Raw genomic sequence first — 19,417 nt, 5'->3', positions numbered from 1 at the left:
GGATTGCTGTTTAGAGCTACAACTCTCCATAACTCTTGTGGCATCCTATCGCCGCTGCTTCTTTCTCAGGATACCATTATGCAGTAATGCAGGGACTGGGAGAATGGGAATAATGTATAATGATGCAAAAAATTATTGGATAAGCTAGTGAAATTGTGATTTACTTTATTCTTGTGCCACCTATCCTTGATTGTCAGCCATAGTTCTCAGATTGCTATATTGTTTATAATTCCTCAAAATAGGGAATTTTATTAATATAGACTTACTAGCTTCAATATACTTTTCTATCATGTAGTTATTTTTGCATTATTTATCTCATATTTTATGTTCTCATTATTTTCATTTAGGGTCTAGTTAGTAACATTGTGATGCCTCATCATGATATACATCAGACACTTATCAGATTGATATGATGGAAATGAAAAGCTTTCATTAGTCAAATGATGGGAAACATTTTTTGGCATTTTATTAATTTTCGTTTTTCTTTATTCTTTTCTCATACAATATATTCTGAATGCAGCTCCCCTCCATCACTCCTCCCATTTCCCTTCCACCTGCCCTCTTCTCCAGATCCACTGCTCCTCCATTTCCCTTCAGAAAAGAGCAGGCCTCCCAGGGATATCAACTGAACATGATATAACAGGATGCTCTAGGAACAAAGTCTCATCAAGTCTGAATGAGGCAATCCAGTAGGAGGAAAAGGGTGATGGGAAACATTTTATTAGCTTATAAGTACTCCAATAATCTGTGTCCCTTCATATTTGATAATGATAAATAACTTTTTAAAAATTTCAACTAGAAAATAGAAAAGCATAGTATATTGAAAGTACACATTAGGAAATATTTTTCTGAAGGGCCATATCAAAGTAGTAGATATTTAAGACTTTATAGGCTAGATTGTATTTGTCACAATAATCTCTCTTATTTTAAGGCAAAAAAGTAGAAGGTATAAATACATGAATGTGTTTAGAATCCATTAAAAATTGTTTCATAAAAATTAGCCAAATTTCAGCCATTGCTATTGATCTGTGTTCCAGAGCAGTGGAGTCCAGTGTGACCAACTGCTGTTTTGATAGCATGAAAAAATGTTAGAAACGGAAATGCTTGGGCCTCACTTCAAATGTATTATTATAGGTAAGGCCCAAGATCTTGCATTTCTGCAAGGTTTTCTAGGTGGTTTTGATTGTCATGCATTGCTCTTGGGAACAGAGCTAATAGCAATAACATAACTTACAGCTAATGACTCCTGTGGTTATGGCTTATCAGAAACATTTATTTTTATATTTTATTGGAATTTTTTTCATACAATATACTCTGATCATGGTTTCCCTTCCCTAACTCCTTCCCGATCCTCTCATCTCTCAACACACCAACTCCAGGCCCTTTCTTTCTCTTTAGAATGCAAGCAGGCAACCAATAAAAACAAATGATGATTTACAAGAACAAAAAAAAATCAAAAACATTTCTTAAAAATGTTCTTTCTAGAGTGTTACTTTATCTCTATGTCTTTGTTTTTTTGGCACTGTGTATGTGCACATAATAATAAAATACATTATTACTTTACTGTTACTTGGTAAAAATTTGTGGTAATTAAATTATCTGTTATTTAATCAATCTTTTTTGCTTTTACATGACAATTGTAATACTGTGAAATTAAAATTAAATTTATTGTTTGTTTTTATTTTTAATTTTTATACTAAAGGAGTTAATACTTATTGCTATTTTTATTATTTCAACATTGAAAATACTTTCAAGTATATTTGTGAAATGAAGGTTGGTATTTATTGAGTAGTGGGCTAACACTTCGATGTTTTTGTAAACCGAGACTGCAGTGCTTGATGACCTTGGAGATCATCAAGTAATCATTGCTTAACTCACATATATCAATATTGTTTTTTAATGAGAAGGCAGTACATGAAGGGATTTTAAACAAAAGTTATATATAAAGTAAGGTAAAAATAGTTTTCTATGTTTAGAATTCACAGATTATACAGCACACCTTTGTTCTTAACCTTCACCTATTACTTTGAGAAGAATATGGAAATAATTTTTAGTGAATTGCCATTTTTCTGCAGAGATATGCAGTGATGGAAATGCAGTGCATGTCAGATATGGCTAGCTCACACATTCTGTGATTCATTGATTTCTTGCTTTTCTCCTGATTGCATGAATGTCTGCTATTGATAGTTACTTTACATAAAACATCCCCCATCCTATCATTTGCCCTCAAAGACTTGTTAGTATTTGCAATAGGTCTTTTCAGTAGCTTTGCTCTTTATCTCCAGATTATCCTTGAGCATCTTATTATAAGGTAGTAATGGGTTTAAGTTTTGCTACTTAGAGGTCAGAAAACGTTAAGTAGACTAGAGATTCTTTTACAGGCTGAACTTTAAGTACACATTGTCTTGACCAAACATAAAATTGCTAAACTACTTCAAATGTACTTGGAACACAGAAGGACTTTTTGTACCCTCCACCCACTGGATACTCTGTTTAAAAGATAATGGTGTGCCCTCTTAGGACATTTTGCTCATATATCACCAGCTTCTATATTTTACAGTTCAGTAGCTCATGTCATTTATCATAACTACTTCTACCTCATTTTCATTTTCCCATCACATACTATGTTTGATGTGTCATCTTTAGAACAAAATCTTACATTGTTGGTTTATTCCTTGCTTTTCCATATTTCTAATTTATACCTAGTTCTGTTGTTCCTTAAAGGAAACATTAAATGCGAATTCCTCTTAGTAAATAATGTCGTGACAACCTTTTTTAATCTGTCTATAAATATAGACCTTATCACTTTTGAATTAGTCATTACAAATCAAAGCCCATTTTTCTGTTTACAAATACATTGCTAACTTGTTCCTTTGGGATTCAAAGGAGCTAACATTCTATTTCAGCATAACTCTGGTTTTATCTTCAAGAACTCCCAGGTATATTAACTCTAACTCATACAGATAAATTATCTTTAGTAAAACAGATCTTAGTTTGGCTGTTCATCTTATGATACCTCTGTACAATATACCCTATATATTTCATCTCTGCCTGATTAAAATTATGTCCTATACTTTAAGGACTTTGAGAAATGATAATTAGTTCATGAAGCTTTTCTGATTTCCCACAAGTGTCTGTGTCTTCTCTTAGTATTGAATATTTATTGTAATGTGTTTCCTGCTATTGTTGAAATTAAGTGTAACACCTTGCTATTGGTCTTTTACTTTCTCACACATCCAATTGTTTACCTTTTTCTGTAAAAGATTAGACTAGTTATTTGTCGTATTCTCTTTTATCCCGTTTTTGATGCATGTTTTTTGATCCACCGTTGTATGAGCAGAGGTAAAGTTCCTCATCATTCTGTGCAGAGCATCACATACCTTCTGGGACAGTCATAGCCTTGAAGAGCAATCATCTTACTGTCATTAGATGATAAACTCCTTGAAGACAAAAACAGTGTCTTAGTTCATATATAATGCTGGTGAAAAATAATTGAATGAGCAGAATTATCCTCTGTCCTTGCCATGAGTTCCTTTGTCTTTTGCAAAGAAAGAAAAATGAAGGAAGGAAGGAAAAAAAGGAAGAATTGTGTTACTTTTTTATTAACTCTCATGTGAGAAAGCTTCCTTTCTGTTTCTGTTATTCATATTTTAAAAACCTCAATGATATCCATCACTTTAAATCTCTCTTAAATAGTTAAAACATGATTATCTGAACTGCTGACACAGCTTAGTGACCGAGCACTTGTTTTCTGCATATGGCACTACATACTACCTCAGTGCTATGAAAGTAAAAATAAATAAGAAGTGATTATTCTCATAATTATATTACAGGCTAGCAAAAAAATATGTTCTGAAACATTATGCAGATACCTAATGCTAACAAAATGTATCTTTTAGGAATTTTGGGTATTTGTAGTCAGAAATTATCTCTGAATTACTGCACTGTTTTTTTTTTGGCTGTAGATGATACGATCTAATTTCTGAGCTCTGTGTTATGTTTCTGCTCATAAGTACCAAAAGGAATGAGGACTGATAGATAAAAATTGTGAAATAAAATAGTTAACTGTTTGGTTCTGGATAGTGAATCTATAGGCAGACTTTACTTTTCTATTTTTTCCAAATTTCCAAAAAGTGAATTTAAATTATCCAGAAAAGAAAGACTTTTTTCCACACTGAAGGAATGTTAAAGTTTGACAAGGGAACCTATCATAACCAAATACTAAAATTATATTTTAAAATAAATTACATATAGTTACCCTCCAACAAATTGTGTGTGTGTGTGTGTGTGTGTGTGTGTAGTAACCAAAGATTTATTTGGATTATATGAAATAACTAAATATAGAAATTAAAGTTCAGCTACCACTTAAAAGGACAAGTTGAATAAGTAAGGTATAGACTTTAAAATATATCTAGGGCATGCGTTTATTACCAGGATTTTGGGAAATCTCACGTGAACAGTTTTATGCTTTAAAATGTGCTGTGCTTAAAATGATTATTTTACACCACTTTAATTATTTTTATTCCCTTTGCAGCAAGATGAGATGATCAATATCTAAAAATAAACTGTCATAAATTGTTTTTGTCCCTCTCTTAACACAAAGGGGTGGTCCAATGAAGTAAGTGCAAAGTTCTTAATGACGTCGGGCACTTCTATTTTGAATAATGTTAAAATTAGAGAGGAAAAGCCCTTTAAATCTCTTTTTAAAATCTCCATTTGGAAGAATTTACTTGGTCTAATTTAATCTATATCATCTTTACTTATTCTGTGTTTTGATAGGTTGAGATTTTTTTGAAGTTATAAGGGTATTTTCCCCTAACACTTTTGTTCCCTACATAAAATTCATTATAACAACACAAGAAAAAATGGGGAAACTTGTTTTAAAATCTTAACTGGAAAGAATTCTCACAAAGAACTGAAAATTTTTTTAGAACACTGTCAGCAACTGAATAAAAAAAAAAGAGACAAGTACCCACGCATTTCTTGTCAGCATGAAATAATTGCCATGATGCCTGTCTTTGTGAATATTAGCATAACCTAAGATAATTCTACTGTACCATTTTAATATTCTCTACTTCAGACAAAAACTGAGACTGTCACTAATTAAGAATTGAGCAGTAAAGTGTCACTTTGAAAGGTAAAGCTTTGATGAGGTTGAGACTCCTTGGAATAAGGGACAAGGATGAAGGAAGTTAGGAGAGATGTAACCCAGCTCTGCTGAAGATCAGTTCACACTGAAAAATTCATTTCATGGTTTTTAAAACTTGTAAACAGAAGTTATCACATCTATCTCAAAGTTATTAGAAGGATCAAAATAAATAGGAGTTAAAATGGCCAAGAGACATCAAGTGAAAACCAAGAAGAATGTAACCAGAGACTGCTAAGAGGCAGTAAAACATTTTTATTTTAAAACCAAATATACAAAAACCATTAGTTAGTTTAGTTGGCCAAAATTTACACTTATGTTAGAATTATATGCTGAGAGAATAGTTTGGAGTGTTGTAAAACATTTTTAAATCAGATTTTCAATTGTTAAATTCATTTTTTAATTAATTAATTTTATTTATTAAAAATTTCCACCTCCTCCCATTTCCCTCCCGCTCCCCTAAGAGCAGTCAGGGTTTCCTGCCCTGAGGGAAGTCCAAGGTCCTCCCCACTCCATCCAGGTCTAGGAAGGTGAGCATCCAAACAGACTAGGTTCCCACAAAGCCAGTACATGCAGTAGGATCAAAATTCAGTGTCATTGTCCTTGGCTTCTCAGCAGCCCTCATTGTCCGCCATGTTCAGAGAGTCCGGTTTGATCCCATGCATTTTCAGTCCCAGTCCAGCTGGCCTTGGTGAGCTCCCAATAGATCAGCTCCGCTGTCTCAGTGGGTGGGCGCATCCCTCGCGATCCTGACTTCCTTGCTCATGTTCTCTGTCCTGCTCTTCATCTGGACCTTGGGAGCTCAGTCCAGTGCTCCAATGTGGGTCTCTGTCTCTAGCTCCATCCCTCACCAGATGAAGGATCTATGGTGATATGCAAGATATTCGTCAGTACTGCTATAGGATAGGGCCATTTCAGGCTCTCTCTCCTCTGCTGCCCAAGGAACTAGTTGGGGAAATCTTGGACACCTGGGAACCCCTCTAGAGCCAAGACTCTAGCCAACCCTAAAATGGCTCCCTTGGTTAGGATAACTTCTTCCCTGTTCCCATATTTCAGAGTTCAGAGTGAAAACTTCCTTTTAAATTTTATTTTTTGGAAAGATACCTTTACTTGAAATTGTTTTTTCTGAGCTTTTTTTTTCTTTGTTCCATTTTTACATGGAATAGTTATGTTGCTTCATTATAAATACATATTTAAGAAAAAAAAAAGGTATTATTTTGTTGATATACTTTAAATAGCCATACTGAAAAATGGTTTATTTTGCTGAGCAATCTCTCTTAAATTATGTACTTGTGCTTTTAGACATTTTAACGTTATAATACCTTTTATATAAATTAAATTAAATATTAACTATTCTACAATTATGATTTTGAAAGTAAAATTTTAATCTCTTAAATATTTCCACTAAAATTTAACTACTTTTATCTATTTAGTTTTGAGATTTTAGTTACTCAAGCTAAACACTTTTAAGAAAATTATAACATTTTATGGCAGTAAAATAGAATTTGTGATTTATATTTGTAGAGCATACAATTTATAAACAGTTGGAAAATATTGTAGAATTTATTTAAAAATGTAACCTAGAATTGATTTTAAATTTTTAATGATTATTCAAGGAAACTTTTATTAATAATGGCTGTCAGTCTACTTTATCATATTCTATGTATATGAATGTCAATTCCTTTACTTTCTTCAGGAACACTCTCTCTAACTTACTCCCATATTTTATCCTAAAATACTGTGGTAGAATTTGACATGAAATAAGATCTGAGTTTTTTGTACTGAATATGCTTTTCAAAAAGTGGTGTACGCTTAGATAAATTGCTTCAGAGGTCTGTTATTATTTACCTGTAAATGTTTACCTTTAACTATCTTGTTAGATTATTGCAGGGTTTTAGGTGAACATTTGAACATTGATAATATCTTAATAAATGGCTGTTAGAATTATTAGCAAGAGACTTTGGAAACAAAACTAAGCTAGCTTCTTGTTCAGAACAAGCTCTGAAGACTGATACTCTGCTTCATTTTGCTGTTGAATGGTCATAGAATAAAAAACTTTTCTGAAATGTGTGATTTAAAAAATAATTTGGAAGCTGAGTATAATATCACATGCCTTTAATGCCATCAGAGGCAGGTGAATCTCTGATTTCTGGGCCAGCTTGTTCTACATAGTAGGTTCCAAGACAATCAAAGCTACAGAGTGAGACCATATCTCAAAAACATTAAATAAAATATATTTTGGTTTTATTCAGGACATTTTATATTTTAATACACATTTATATAATTTGTATTCTGGAACATATCTTACCATTCATATTTAAATATAATACAGAAATTAATGTTGGTCATATATGAACTTTCCACTCACACTTAACATTTATAAATCACCTACATGTGAACATGTACAACTCAAAACATGTCCATTTTAGTGGTCAGTGTATAATAATCATACAAAATATGTCTTTTAAAGTTGATAGTAAAAGCAAACTTGAGTTATATTTATGTAGAGATGCAGAATGGTGCCCTCAATTGTGTGTGAATGAGCAGAATACTTACTCTTTAGATCATGCAGGGTTAAGGCATGAAAAGTTGAGCCAGAGTAGTCTTGTAGTCATTTCAAACACAGCTTTAAATACTTTTACTGCATGCTCAGGGTTAGTGCTTAAACCTTCTTGAATCAGACATTCTAGGTGACCCGAAAATTGAATCGGGGCTTTTGGGATTGAAACTAGAGCATTTCAGACCAAAAACCAGGGCAAGGCTTATATATAATTTTTTAACCAGTATGAATTATATTAATTCAGCATACCCAGTGAAGATGGTATAACAGTTGATTCTATTTTTCTCTCATATTTAAACTAATATCTTTAATTCATTTCACCTATAGCTTATCCTTTAAGTGTTCTTCAACTACTTTAATAATTCAGAAGCAGGAAATATTTTCAGATTTCCTAGCTTATCCTAATATAATAGATCAAAAATCAGATAATAGAAATATTAGAGACAGTAGTCAAATAACTTGAAGATTTTATCTGGATACACATATAAAAGTGGAATTTGCAAGGTTGATATTATGTTAAATATATGTACAACTGTATGCTTTCCAAAGACCTGTGTGTAATTAGAATGTTATAATCAGATAAAAGTACACATGCATAAGAAAGTTTCATGATCTTAAATAATCATTAAGAGCTGTTTATTTTCCTAAGGCTCAGGATGAAAGAACGAGTGAATAAATTATTGCTTGCTAGAAGTTTCTCAAAGTCATCCTGCCAAAACACTTTTAAATATGTAGACTACAGCAATATCTGTACCAAAAACAATAGATTGTTTATACTGCACTAGATGGGAATTGACAATGGACTGTTTCTCAAATATCTGCTTTATTTACTATATTATAGTAATGTTGTATAATATTCCATATGTGCAAAAGAATATATGCAGCATGTTTTCTATAGAACGTAATAATAAATAGTACATAAATCTATCTTATAAATCTAATAGTTGAAGTGCTAAATAATGTTTTAATTATTGAGTTTCTCCTGCATCTTATCTGCCTGCCATCTCTTGTTTTGTCATTTTTTTTGTCTTTAAAGAGTCATATATCATACTTTATTAACCACATTTAATGATGCATGTCTTTGAGCTATAGAAAAGTATTATTACCAAGCATCTCGCTTTTTTCACTTGGTATGTTCTAAATTTTGTTTGATTTATAGCTGTAGTTAATTTCACTGAATATAATATTGTATTCTGCTCATATTCACTAATGAGTTTACTCTCCTGATCATGGACATTTGAGTATATACACATATTTAAGTATATACCAAAGCATATCTACTAAGTTATATAGTTTATGATACACTATATCATTTTCTCCAAATACTTTTGCTTATTACATTTTTCATTTTCATTCAACCCATGAACTTTTTATCACATATTTTATTATATAATCAACTTTCAAAAGCTTTTATAATTTTCTACAAAAAATCCTAAGAATTAGATTTTACCATTATGCCTATGTTATGTGAAAGAAACAGTGCAAAATGTTAGGTGTAAGGAAACAGATGTAGAAAAGTATGTTAATAGATCTTGACCCTCATAGGGAATAAAATAAGCCTTGGACGATATTCCCTGGTGTGCTACCATTTGCAATATATGGTAACTACTCTGTGAAATTTCATGCTAAAAGTAATAGCAATACATTTCTAAAAGTTTTTTTGATGACAGATTTGGTGAAAGCAGACGGCCTCAGCATATCTATTACTTGGCACATAAATGTTTGCTGAAAAAATGCTTATGTTTCCCCCTAGAAATTCACCAAAAGAAGGTTAAAGAAATTCTAAGTTAGATTTATTAACTACTCTGATACTAAAAATGACCTAAAAGAGAACTAACCAGAAAATACTAATTTTATAATCCATTTATATTGTGATTATGGCACATATAAATTAGCTGCACATATTCTAACATGACTTATTCCTATTCCTTTTCCCCTTAGTCTTTGTACCTTTAGGGACAAGGGTTAACAAAATGCTTACAATACCAGCACCATAGTGATTTGAGGAAATGAACAAGATAGGAATTATTGTGAAGAAGACTAGAAGTTCAAGGAAAATACTTGATTTGAAGATAGGGAATTTTTTGTCCCATTATAATCCAATCTACTTCTTTCCTCTCCAAATTTTTTAGTGTCACTTAGAATCATTTGTAGCTTAAAAACAACAGTTTTCATATCATATTAAAGTTGGAAATGTGAGCTTTAAATATGAAATATAATGTCCCTGAATAATGCAATGCTACAGATAGTATGTGTTTAAAAAAACTAGATGGGAGAGCAAAGTATCAAAAAGATATCTTTATAGGTTTTGATTCTTCTATAGCTAACTCTTTATTGGTTCTGGTTTACATATGTATCTACTATTGAGTGCTGTGCAGATTTTCCCCAAATGCTTTTAAAATGTCTTTTGGGATGCTTCTCAGGACCTATCAACACCACAACTATTGATTTCCTTTGTCATGCCTTACTGTTTTCTGTTTCTCTCCTCAGCTCACTATCTCAGTGCATGCTCCTTTTCTTTTCATGTAAACTTCAAACATAAATGTTCAATTTCTGTACTTTGTACAGGGAATGAAATCTCCGCTCAGGTACTTTCCCTACTCTTTTTAACCCCTCACTCGCATCCTATCTCCTGAGAAAATCTTATTCTACATATTTTCTCAGTCACTAGGAAGAAAAGGATTTATAGGCTATGACATTTCTTTCTTGAATTTAGCATGGTGTTTTTACAACATTATTACGTTTTTCCCAGAAGCCAAGTTAAGAAGATAGATCGAATATCATTATCTTATTTTTTTGAAACAGGGTCTCAGTAGCTAGCCCATGTTGCCCTAAAATTCATAATTTTCCTTCCCGAAAATTGCAAATGCTAGAATTACACACATAATACTTTTACATGTGATTACTGTCAATTTTATAGGTGACTAAATTCAAAGTTAGGGATGTGACATAAGTGACATTATTCAGGGCTTTAATCAAGGTGTTCATTACTCCTCAAGTTAAGCTTCATCCTAGAATCAAATAGCTTTTGTAAGTATTCGTGGTTGGCCACCACCCAAGACCTATTAAATTAAGTCCCACTGTATAATGGGACTTGACATTAATATTTATTAAATGATGTCACAAATAATTCTAATATAGAACAAATTGAGATGATCACTGTGCTCTATTTACACCTTGGCAGTGAACGAACGTGAGGTGGGAAGAAGATATATATGCCAAGAACAGTGTTTACCAAATGTTGGTCCAATATTACTGTGGATGAAGCATTTTAAACATGCAAATTATGCAGGCTTTATTGAAAGCTGAAGTATTGAGAAGTGTGGATACTAAGACTCAGTTATCCATAAGGATTATCAGCTCAGAGCCTGATCAGCTGAAAGCCCAAAAGAGTTTAGAATTCATAACTAAAAGTGACTCATTTGCCAGGTATTATGGCACACATCTGTAATCTCAGCACCTGGAAAGTAAAGGCAAGACAATCACTGCAAGCCCAAGGCTATTGTCTACCCAATGAAGTACAATACTAGCCAAAGCTACATTATGAGACCCTGTTTCAAATACACACACACACACACACGCCCGTGTACGCACACACGCCCGCGTACACACACGCACACATGCACGCGCCCTTCACAATTTCTCTCAGCAGTCAATAATATGTTAAAAGGATTAGACATGAAAAAAAAAAGGATTAGACATGGTCTTTTGAACATTGAGTGTGTTATTTTACTATAACTTGTATTAAATTCATTGTGTGACAGCTTCATAAATACATATAATGCATTGATTACTTTCACCCTCTCTGAGAGCCTTCCCCACAATCCCCATTTTACCTCTCTTTCCTCCTTCGAAGTCTCTTTTCGCTATTCATGTCTTTTTGTTTTATTTTGTAACTTGTTGGGTATACTTAGCATCATCTATGTTATCATGAATCTGGAACTACCTATAAGAACATCTAGGCTCATCAGTGGGTACGTAACTGTAGACAGTTTGTTCCCTTCCCCCGAGCCCATCCTTAGCCAGTCATTTACAAGATAGGATTAGGGCCCAGTGAGACACACTCCAATCCATGATTGACTGTTGATAGACCCAGTTTTTTGTAGGTCCAATGCAGGCAAGTGCTGCTGATATAAAATCATGATTGCATGGGCTGTGTCATGACTGGAAGATAGTATTTCACAGGCCTTTTCCCCATCTTCCATCTGTTACATTCTTTCAGTCCTTCCTTCCAGAATGCTTCCTGATCAGTAGGTGGGATGATATAGTTGTACTGTTTAGGGATAAACATTCAAACAACCCTTATCTCAGAACCTAGAGCATCCATTAGTCTCTGCATTCACTGCTGTCCACTACAAAGAGTTGCACATATTAAGGCCAAGAGTAGCATCAGATATTTTATTATGCTCTTGTAATTAAAGGAGGACCAGTGCTACTCTGATGTGTTATCAACAGACAAGGGTAGGAACTAGCTAGATAGCCAAGGAGCACTACTTATATTTTAATCATTTGTTATTTATCAGACTGTCCCTGGATCAATTTCATATTAGTCTTTACATGGTTTGCATAACATATTTTTCATACTGATATAAGAAATGAAGATGTGATTTTTAATAACACTACTTTAGGTGGGGTTTAATGACAGCCAACATCAAATAGCGAATTCAGGTGTATTTAGGCCATAAGAAGTAAAATAGTGGACTGAAATTATACTTAATGGTATCAGCCTGAATAACTGATCAGAATTAAGTAATTAGAAAAAGAGAGCTTGAATCAAACATAAAAATGAGATTAAAGTGTTAATGAACACAAAATGACAAAGGAGTAGACCTAGATGAAGGTGGTAGTAACCTGAGACTGATTATGTGTTACAGTGTGAAGTTCAACATAGGACCTCTGAGAAAAATTGCACCCATATTTCTTGAAAAGATGCCTTAGAAAATGAATGGCATAGTTTTTATATTAAGCTACATTTGTCATATACTCAGATGCATATCTATCTTGTTTTCCCCTTGTATCTGGGGACTATATTACTCAAGATCAGAGATATTATGCTGCGGTAGCAGCCTGAAAATGTTAGTGGTTTCTACACTGGTGCTCACAATCTACATCCACCCTGGTTGCTAGATCTCCTGTATCATTTCTTCACTTCAGGGCCAACTGTGAAAGGGTAGTATTCTCTAGAATACTCCTGGTCATTATGACAGGTACGATAGAACATAGTAAACTGTGGTTTTTTTTCATATGGAAATAAGACATAGTTCATCAACTCACAATTTATTGCCCACAACATATTTCGTGTCTATGACGGAACTTAGTCAGTCTAAAAAGTTTACTTCTCCTATTAAGAAGGCAGTGCCTGTTCAGAAATGTTTAAATGTCATCTGTTGAGAGAGAATAAATGGCTTGTTGAATTTTTCCAAAGTATCAGATTCTAGCTTATGATCATTCAATGCTAGTATTTAGAAACCTTAAATGTACATCTGGTGTGTCAAATATTTCCTTAGAAGGCTTATCAAATTAAGCCTAAAACTTGGGCTTCTACTACTGTTTAAATTTATTAGTATTTAGGTATTATCTCTATTGTCATAAATCTAAAATATTAATCAAATACCTAAGAAATTTAAAATACTACATTTACTAAAAAGAAATGATTTTACTTTGCCCAGGAAAAATACAATTTAAGTAGATAAAAGATATATGAGTTAATGAGTTTTTTAATTCTAATAGTAGGAATTTATTTGAATAAATTGTGACAACAGTTTTCTTGCAATCAGGTAGAAAATCTTGAGGAAGTAATATTTAATGTATATCTTTATTTAGGATAGTGTATGGTGTTTATTTTTTCTTGTGCTATTTAATTAAAATTGTCACAAGGGAAAATTTCCCTCACAGATATCATACAGGTTTTCTTTTCCTTGGGATATGTTAGATGGTCTTTATAAATAAATTGAACATCTAGAAGCTAAAAAGCTTTGCATTACAAAGAAATGTTACCTTCATTGTATGAATGCACACTTCTTGATATCTTTTATGCAAGAGAAAACTTCCATGATAGAAGGTCTCAATTATTTTTATTATAAATATCTTCTGAGATCTTGCACATTAAAGTTAAGCTTAAATTCACATTCAGAATGTTTTTAAATCTGTGAAACTCAATCCTTTTTGTACAAAATAGAAGTGTGAAGAAACTAAATATACTATGAGTTTTTCAATTACGTATTTTATTTTCGTATGATTTTTTTGAAAGTCACATTTTATACCTCATCTGTAAAACATTTATTATAGAAATTGAACATTGAGAGTCAGTGTGATGAAATATTTATAAGGTGAGTTAACCTCATAGAATCTATGCGGCCCCTAAAGAAATTAAAGTTACAAGGCAGTTGTTTATAAGGTTCCTTTTTGAAAGTATTGAAAGTTTAATTGCAAAGATTAATAACTGACTCAACACATACAACATGAAAAGCATAGTTCATGATGGAAATTAATTTACTGCTTCCTCAGACTGACTAAAGTGATATTAAAGTTACAGAAATTATGGTCTCAATATAATTAACTTTCTAGTCATTGGTGGCTTTCTATTAAATCTTGGAAATTTGAAATCATTAGGAATTTTTAGGGATCTAAATAACTTTTTAAATAATCGACATGCTTTTTCTCTGTACCCCATAATCTTCATATGTTAAAGGTTTCACTTATCCACCCACCTCACTATTGAAACATTAGTCTTTTATTTTCAACTGAAAAACTAGAGTTCTCAGTAGTCCTCATTGTCCGCTATGTTCAGAGAGTCCAGTTTTATCCCAGGCTTTTCCAGACCCAGGCCAGCTGGCCTTGGTGAGTTCCCAGTAGAACATCCCCATTGTCTCAGTGTGTGGGTGCACCCCTTGCGGTCCTGAGTTCCTTGCTCATGCTCTCTCTCCTTCTGCTCCTGATTTGGACCTTGAGATTTCAGTCCGGTGCTCCAATGTGGGTCTCTGTCTCTGTCTCCTTTCATCACCTGCTGAAGGTTAATATTCAGGAGGATGCCTATATGTTTTTCTTTGGGTTCTCCTTATTTAGCTTCTCTAGTATCACTAATTATAGGCTCAATGTCCTTGGTTTATGGCTAGAAACCAAATATGAGTGAGTACATCCCATGTTGCTCTTTTTGGGTCTGGCTTACCTCACTCAGGATAGTGTTTTCTATTTCCATCCATTTGCATGCAAAATTCAAGAAGCCCTTGTTTTTTACTGCTGAGTCAAGAACAATGGCAATGGGTTTCTGATCCTACTGCACGCATTGGCTTTGTGGGAGCCTAGGCAGTTTGGATGCTCAACTTACTAGACCTGGATGGAGGTGGGGGTTCCTTGGACTTCCCACAGGACAGGGAACCCTGATTGCTTTTCGGGCTGGGGGGGGACTTAATTGGGGGAGGGGAGGGAAATGGGAGGCGGTGGCGGGGAAGAGACAGAAATCTTTAATAAATAAATAAATTTTAAAAAAAACTAAAATGGTTACAGCTGACTTGAACTTCATTTTCTATGGTCTTATAGGAGTGAAATGGGATAGACTATTACAAAGTACTATCATACAAGATATGGAAGAATTAACCATATTCATTGATAGATGATTTTTTTCAGCCTTCCTATCACAGCATGATTATTTCTTTGTGGGATCCATTGCCTGAAAAGATTTCAGAACTGTATTTGTGTAATTAATTTTTATATTTTATATTAATTAATAGCCTGTAACTATCCATTTCAAAAGACAACCAGTATTAGAGTTCATGTGAACTACCATTTCTAGTGCTCTCTTTGAAATGTCCATATTAGTTTATGTGTCCTTGCCCTTTCAGTACTGTCTCCATGTACTATCTTGGAAAGTATGGTTAATGCTATATTCCTATTTTGTTTTATAACTTTGAAAAACATTAAATGGCAGTTAGAAGTAGAGAATAATATAACTAGCAAATACACATTGTCCAGCACTTCATATTGACATCTTGAAATTTTGTCTTATTTTATTTTTTAAAAAATCTTATTTCACATATTAATTACAGTTCTCTCTCCCTCCAGTCCATCCGTTCCCCAAACCTTCTACCCACCCCAACCCTATTCACTCCTCAGAGAGGGTAAGGCGTCCCATGGGGAGTCAACAAAGTCTGTCACATCACTTGAAGCAGGACCAAGGCTCTCCCACCTGTATCTAGGCTGAGCAAGGCATCCTTCCATAGGGAATAGGCTCTAAAGAGTCAGGTCATGCACTAGGGAGAAATACTGGTTCCATTGCTACTGGCCTCACAAAATTCCCAAGCCACACAACTGCTATCCACATTCAGAAGGCCTAGTTGGGTCTTATGCAGGTTCCCCAGCATAAGTCTGGAGTGAGTGAGCTCCCCCACTTGCTCAGGTCAGCTGTCCTGTGGGTTTCTCCATCATGGTCTTGGCCCCTTTGCTCATAATATCGCTCTTCTACTTTTATGACTGGACTCCAAGAGCTCGGCCCAGTACTTAGCTGTGGATCTCTGCATCTGCTTCCATCAGTTACTGGATGAAGGTTCTATGATGACAATTGAGGTAGTCATCAATCTGATTACAAGGCAAGGCCGTTAAGTACCGTCTCCTCTATTGCTTAGATTCTTAGCTATTTCCCTGTGTCTTGTAACTGTGACTAATATGACAATGAACAAAGCAGTGCAGATAACTCTCTGAGATAGTGATTTTATTTCCTTTGGACATATGTACAGAGATTGGATTACTGGTTAATATGGAAATTCTAATTTTAATTTTAAGAGTAAACTCATTTTTCAAAATTATTATACTAATTTATATTCCCATGAAAAATAATCAAGAGATTCCATTTCTCAACATTCTTGATAGGATTTTTGACATTTTGATAATTGTCATCATAACAGTAGGAAGATAATACCTCATTCTGACTTTAAACCTCCCCAAGAATTAGTGATAGTGACCATTTCTCTCTATTTTGGAAAAATGTCTAGTCAGGTCTTTTGCTCAATTTTCATTGGATTATTTGATTTTTCTGTTTTATTCATTTGACATGCAAGTTCTTTATATATTTTAGTTAACAATTCATTATGGATATATATTTTTAAAATATTTTCTTTTTCCTATTCCATTTTTAATTTCTTCTGGGAGTTCTGAGGATGGAACCTAGAGATTTAGATGTGCTTCTATTTCAGTGTTTTGTTGATAATTTATTTTGTTATGCAGAAACTTTTTTAGATTGATGCAGTTCCACTTGCTGGTTTTGTGACCTCCATTTTTAATTATATGTATGTAAGTTTTTTATTGTATTGTATTTTTCCTATTTGGAATTTTATTTGATGAATTTTATTTCAGCTTTTTATCTTTTGAATAATCTGTGCATTTATTTCTTTAGAATTCGTAGTAATGCTTGGCTTAATCTAATCCTTCATTATGTTTGTAAGAATTTAGTGATAGGGAAATATGGCAAAAGTAAAGCATTTCATTACTGCTTTGTTAACTAAGAGACAGTTATATGTTTGTTAAATATCCTACCTTAGTATACCACAGTATTATTGATCAGTGTATTGTAACCACCTAAACAGATAATATGTTGCGAAAGGAATTATACTCTTCATATGTGGCTGAGCGGTGTTAGCGCACGCCTTTAATCCCAGCACTTGGGAGGCAGAAGCAGATGGATCTCTGTGAGTTTGTGGGCAGCCTGGTCTACAAGAGCTAGTTCCAAGACAGGCTCCAAAGCTGCAGAGAAAGCCTGTGTTGAAATACCAAAAACAAACAAACAAAAAAATCTTCAAATATATGGATACATTGTATCACTATGTGCAACAGAAGGATGATTGTAGGTGAGTTCAACAAAGATAAAAAAAATCACAGAAATGGGCCGTTTGTTAAGTAGAAAAGAACATTAGGGATTATCTAGTTTCATTTGCTTCCATTTCAGTCTACGGGTAATAACTGTTAACATTCACATGTTCTGTAATTTACAAAACAGTTCCATGTCACTTGATGTTCATAGACAACAGAGTTGTTATTATTGTGATACTCATGACAACTCTGTGAGGTAAGTATAAACATTCCCATTATTTTTTAATCTACTAATTATGGTTGTCTATTCAAAAGGAAATTCATTGTTTTTCCTTTTATTATAGAGTGTGGCTTATTGTAGAAGATAGAGGCATTAAGCATAATAGCAAAAATATTCAGTAATTAACTACACTGAAAGACATTTTTATAGTTACAGTTTTATTGCCAAGTAGCTGTCTAGTTGTGTGAATTGCTTACCTACATTATTTCTGTATTTCTTGTCTGTGAAGCTGTGAGGGCTGTCTACTACGGTTATGCCCATCCACACACTTCCATTCTTTTTGTATTCTTTTCTCTGTTACCATTTATAATCCCATATAAGCAGATGAAAATATTAAGAAATTCTGAGAATAACTGGCCCTTATAAGTAAAATAGCTAAGCTGTCTCTTTCTTAAAGTAATGATTACAGGAATACAAGCAAGACTGTGATAATTGAGCTGTTCAAAATGGTGGATAATATGCAGAAAAACTGTGCAAGATCCAGCCAGACAAAATCCCAACATAGAGGGCATGAAGGTGAATATGTAAGCCCACCGGCAGCTGAGGGATTAGTAACCATTGATGGCTGTTGGGAGAGGGAGGGTCAAGAACATTGTAATAATATGACTTCTGGTAGGCTGCTCACACAACAGAACCAGTCACAATCCCAAGACAAGCTGGGCAACAAACTACACTTGCTGGCAAAACAGTAAAAAAGCAAAAGAAGTAATCTCAAAATTGTAAAGGAAGGAATAGAAGGATGGAGAGGGCAGTAAGGGAAGTAGCTGAGGGGGTGAATATAAATTCTCAAAGAATTAATTTTAAAATGGGTGGATGCACTGTTGAGGAAGAGCTTTCCCCATCTGCCTTATATCTCAAGAGCACATAGGATGAAATCCCAAAGAGCTAAGCAATAACATGCTGGTAATGCCTGTATATTAACCCATGGGTAACTTTTTTGCACTAACAAGTCAGCTTTCGGTCTTTAAAAGTGAAGCTATTGTTATTTCACCTTTCTCCTGTATTTAGCTACCTCTCACATCCCTAAAGAGCTCCCCTTTCCCATTTCCCTATCAGATGAATTATACCCTGATACTTGCCTTTACCCATATTACAGAGTATTTTATTTTAAAAAAAAATATTTTATTTTTTTCTCCCTTTGAAACCCACAACGTCTTCTCCAAGACCTAAATTTAACCACGTGCTTTTTATACTTGAGGATGTATGAACATATTTTTTTAAAAAATTCAAAGTAATGTTCATACTCCTAGCCTCCTTGAGGATAAAATGTCTTCCTGGTATGGCTAAGAAGATATGCAATTTTAAAATTTTCATATGTCCATTAAGAAGCTATGAAAAAGGAAGACGAAAAACAGAGAAGAAATGAGACATTTTTATTTTCTTAATTGCCTTATTTCAACTTTATACTCTGTAGCATACCATATCACATTTACTTGCAACTGAAATACTCTATAACGTTAGTATTAGAGTAGGCTGCCTTCAACTTCAACCCTCCCCAAGGAAAGTGAAGAAAATTTAATTAGTTGTTAAAATTTTGCCACCCTGGTGTGCAGGAGCCTTGAAACAAATACAAGCTTTATTCTTTTTTAAACACAAACAAAATTTCCTAACAGCCTAAGGCTTTCATATT

General features: G+C 33.6%; 1 protein-coding gene across 7 annotated transcripts in view; it reads left to right on the top strand.

The window, feature by feature from the left end:
* Cnksr2 (connector enhancer of kinase suppressor of Ras 2) overlaps positions 1-19,417 on the top strand; it is a 207,692-nt gene that overhangs the window by 37,204 nt on the left and 151,071 nt on the right. The gene's annotated exons all lie outside the window — the stretch shown is intronic.

Source organism: Microtus pennsylvanicus, chromosome X, assembly GCF_037038515.1.
Source record: "Microtus pennsylvanicus isolate mMicPen1 chromosome X, mMicPen1.hap1, whole genome shotgun sequence".
In the NCBI taxonomy this organism is placed as follows: Eukaryota; Metazoa; Chordata; class Mammalia; order Rodentia; family Cricetidae; genus Microtus; species Microtus pennsylvanicus.
Note: the sequence above shows the minus strand (reverse complement) of the source record. Positions and strands in the feature narration are given on the sequence as shown.